Genomic DNA, 4,531 nt, shown 5'->3' with positions numbered 1-4,531 from the left:
TACTCTTACTGGGTAAACTGCCTGGGAAAGGCTGGTCCTGACACTAACTAGTTGCATGTCCTTGAAGAAATCCCCTCTCTGGGCCTCAAATCCCCCATCTATAAAATGAAGGGGTTGTTTTAGGGCAGTTAGAGCTGAAGTATTGGCCCCTCTGAGGCTAGTGACCGTATGTGTGGACTGGGGCTGCTAACTGCATGTCTGTCACAGGCTCCTGAAGAGGATGACATCAGACAGTTGAGACAGGATGGAAGGGGGCAGGGCACAGCCATTAAAAGAATGACACAGCAACTGAGGATAGGTTAACAGGTTAGAACCAAGATGGCGGAAGATTCGCTTCCAGTAGATCTTGAGCCCCACTGCGCCCCCACAGGCGGCATGGCAGTCTCTAGGCTGACCATAAAAGGTCCAAAAATGGGCAGGGCCCAATTCGTGGGAATCCCTGCCCCTTCCCCCAAATAGTTGGAATAATCCCCCCACTCGTTAGCATAGGAAGGTACCGAGCCCATAAAAACTAACAACCCTGCACCTTGCGGACGCTCTCTCTGTTGCCTTCAGAGACTGCCTGCACTCAGTCTGTGGAGTGTGTATCTATCTCCCTGGATAAATCTACTTTCACTCTATTGTGGCTCACTCTTGAATTCTTTTCCTGTGCAAAGCCAAGAACCCTCACTTGCTGGGGTGCATCCCAGGGACTTGCCTGAGACCTGGGACATGGCCATCCTCTCCCACTCCATTTTCCTGCAACAGTGTCTCGGAGCACATGTCAGCCATGCCTGCCACACACTGAGTGCTCAGTAAATGTGCCTGTCGTTACTGCCACTGTTAGTCTGGCCTGGACAGTCCAGGGTTCTCTGAGATGGGGCTGGACAGAGGATGAACTGGACACCCATAAAATATCACCCTACTTGTAGTTTAGAAAAGCAAAAGCAACTGTGTGACCTCTGGCCAGCGTCTGCCTGTCTCTGAGCCTTATCTCCTGGGTGGTGGCATCAGTGAGGATCATGCCTAATGGAGAAAGAAGAAGGCGGCACCAGCATGCCCCAGGGACAGGCTGTGGCTGCTTTGTGAGCCTACGAAGGCCTTGAATCTTTCAGGGCCAACAATATCCCTGCCACATGTGACCATCTCAAAATTGTCACCTGCTACCTGCTGGAGGCTGGGAGTGGGAGGCTGAGGTGGGAAGGTCTAAATCCTGGCTGCTCCTGTTTCTTGCTTTGTGACCTCGTGCAAGCCTCTGTGCCTGTCTGTCCCCCATTTCCTCACTTGTCACATGAAGAGACTTTGAGCACCTTAGATGGGAGAGGATGCTCCCAATGATGGGGTGGTGGTGGAGGGGGGCGATTGTTAACCTGGGCTGACAGGGAGGCCGGGAGTATGAACCATTCCCCTGGACCTTTCCCCACAGTAAGTAAGTAGCAGTTGGGAGCATAGAGGCCTCTCTCTGGGTCTTGCAGGTGGAGTGCAGACTGGCTGGCGGAGGCCTGGGGCTCATCTTGGGATGGAGACAGATTGGCAGACAAAGAGGAGGCAGGCGGGCGGGGCTGGGGTGCCCCTGGGGAGGCAAGGGAGAAGGAGGAGCAAGGAGCAGGAGGAAATAAGGCAGTGCTGTGTGCAGCCTCACAAACCCAGGGACCTGCGAAGTCTCTAACTGGAGGTTGGACTGGACCCTTCGCCAGACGGGGTGGGGACAGGGGCTAGTTGGTTCAGCCCTTGGATTTTTGGAACTTGGCAGGTGGGGAATTGCTGAGCTGGTGATAAAACATTCTTCTCTTCCCACAGACCGCCCCCTCACCCGCAGCCCCTACCGCACTGCCACTATGATGTCTGAACAATAGCTCTCTCTGACGGCAGGTCTCATAGTGGAGTGAGACTGTTTGGCCCCACCCCCAGGTCCGGGGAGTGGCGGGCCCTGAGGATGGGCATGTCTTACAAGTTCCCTGGTGATGCTGTTGCTGCCAGTCCTGGGAACCACTGCTCTGGTGAGTGCCCTGTCAGTTTGGGCCCCCCAGGTGCAGACGCTGAGATGGAGCCAGGAGAGTAAGAGGTTTATGGGGGCCTGATGCCTGGGCAAGACAAAGGCGGGCAGAGCAGAACTGGAGGGAGAGCTGGAGACCACAAAGCAGGTCTGGCACTGCCAACCCAACGGGGAGCTCTAGAGAAGAGCGCGCCCATCAGGGGAGCCCCACGCTGGGCAGAAGTGACCCGGCCATGCTTCCCCTGCTGGTTCGGACATTGGCTGGGTTGGCCCTGGAAGAGCTTGGCCTCGGCTCAAAAGTTGAGGTGGTTCCTGAAGGTGCAGTTGGAGGCTGGAGGCTCACCACTCTCCTGGCACCTGAAGGACAAGTTCTCTCTTGAAGGGGGACTGGGCACTCCTGCCATGGCTGTCACTGGTGTCCTCCATGCGCCAGGCTCTGGGCGGAGCATTTACCTGGATGAGTGCAGTTTCAGAACTGGAGCAATCTGACAATTCACATATAGTTGTCCCTATTTAATAGGAACATTAGTACCTTTTACAGCTGGGGAATCTGAGGTGTGGAGAGGTCAATGACTTGCCCGACCTTGCAGATGAAGTAAGTGGAGGCTCTGGAATTTGAATTCTGCCCTGACTTCTCAATTCTCATTGCAAGGTGTTGTCCTTGGGTGCTTCCAGGAGGATATAATAGCAGAATCTTAGGGTTGGAAGGGGCCTCCCTGACATTTGACCAGTGGGGACACAGACCCAGGGAGGTAATCAGCTATGCCTCAGTTCCTCTCTGTGCCTGTTGTGTGTAGGGTGTTACCCACCCATTATTCATGCATTCAGTGTACAGCGTTGGGCATCTGTGGGTCAGCCCTCCAACCCAGGGCACTTGGGTGAAGGAGGCAGACATGGTACACGGGGGTCTATGCGGCCATGGATGATGTACAGGGGACTGGGCGAGGTGACTGATGCATGTAGGGTGCATTTAAGGGCTTGGAGGTAGGAGAATTTGTGTTGCTTTTACAGAATTGATCAAAACCCAGCAAGTCTGGACTGATGACATAGTGCGGGGAAGGTATGGCCAGAAGTGAGGTGGAGAGTGGAAGATTGGCCTGGGAAATGTGGTCAAGCTCTGGACTTGAAACACAACCACAACTCTGTTCAGGGCAGGGCTACTTTCTGCAGGAGACCTCTGCTCTCCATGGCCATGAATTCTCCAGATTTTCCTCTCACCTCCCTGACTACCCTGTGGCCTCCAGCCCCTAAGGTGGCCCCCAAGGTCCTCTTCTCCTGAGATTCACATCAACTCTGAATTATAAAAAAGCTGACCTGTGTAACCAGTACACAGGAATTCTGTGGAAATGGTGGAATGTGACTTCTAAGGCTAGGTCATGAGATGTGCTGCAGCTTCTGCCTTGGTCTCTGGGCTTGGCCACTCTGGGGAAGCCAGCAGCCATGCTGTGAAGTCACTCAAGCAGCCTGTGGAAAGGCCCACATGCAAAGGAACTGAAGTCCCACCTTCAGTTGTCACCATCTTGCCAGTCATATGAATGAGCCACTTTGGAAGTGGATTTTCCAGTCCCAGTCAAGCCTTCAGATGAGTGCAGCCCCAGCACCAGCCAGCCATATTTGTCCCAAACTCCTGACCCAGAGAAATCATGAAACCTATTAAATTACTGTTCTTGTTATGGGCTACTGAGTTTTGTAATGCAGCATCAAATAATGAGGGCTTCTCCACACCCCTTCTTGGCTCCTTCTGTTGCCCTGGTAGCTTTCTATAAATTGTTCACTCATTCATTCATACTTATTGAACACCTACTGTGAACCAAGCACTGGAGATAAGGATTACTATAGGCCAGGCCCCTGTCCTCAGAGCTCCAAGATTCAGGCCTCCTTTTCCACTATGGTTTTCTAAATTCACCTGCAATAATTCACAGGTTGTTCGGGCAAATGTCTCTGAGTGACTCTTAACCTTTTGGGAGATTTAACCCCTTTTGAGAGTCTGATGAAAACCAAAGGCCAGAAAAGCTCAGCTACACACAGAATTAAATTGGGGTGCATGTTCAAAGGGATCCCAGGCCATCCAAAACTGCACCTTAGGCCCTCAGACTCCAGAGTTCCCAGTGGAATGAGCTGATGTTCGCTTAAGCGGATGACGCAGCCCGTGCTGACTGCAGTGGGCTGTCGGCTTGGTCCAGGCTGAATGCAAGTGGCCTGGGCTGGCTTCTCCTCCTCTCTATCTGTGCCCTCTGTCGGCTGCCCTTCAGAGAGGCTGGTGGGCCTGGGGCTGCCAAGTAGGTCAGTTTAAGAGGAAGAGGGTGAACATACCCATTTGATTGTGTACAAGCCGGCTTCTCCCGCGGGGCTGGTCCTGCTGCTGAAGCTGATACTGGGCTGAGAATGGAGGCTGGAGAGTGTGGAGGCTCAGAAGGCAGCAGCCTCTGGGGTGGACTGTGGGCTCCAGCCCTGCATCGGGGCTTTACCAGCCCTGTGCGCTGGGGGACATACTTCACCTTCTGACTTGGGCTTTTCCACCTTTGGACAGGGGACAAGGCCCCCTGAGGGTGGCTG

The 4,531-nt window shown here is 53.7% G+C and overlaps 1 long non-coding RNA gene across 1 annotated transcript; it reads left to right on the top strand.

The window, feature by feature from the left end:
- The first annotated feature begins 1,785 nt into the window (after positions 1 to 1,785).
- LOC140687403 (uncharacterized) lies at positions 1,786 to 3,648 on the top strand. The gene is made up of 2 exons (XR_012061671.1): positions 1,786 to 1,979; positions 2,987 to 3,648. It is a non-coding gene; the product is annotated as an uncharacterized lncRNA (long non-coding RNA).
- The last annotated feature ends 883 nt before the right edge of the window (positions 3,649 to 4,531 follow it).

The sequence above is a fragment of the Vicugna pacos genome, chromosome 19 (genome assembly GCF_048564905.1).
Source record: "Vicugna pacos chromosome 19, VicPac4, whole genome shotgun sequence".
Lineage (NCBI taxonomy): Eukaryota > Metazoa > Chordata > Mammalia > Artiodactyla > Camelidae > Vicugna > Vicugna pacos.
This window is presented reverse-complemented; position numbering and strand designations above follow the sequence as displayed.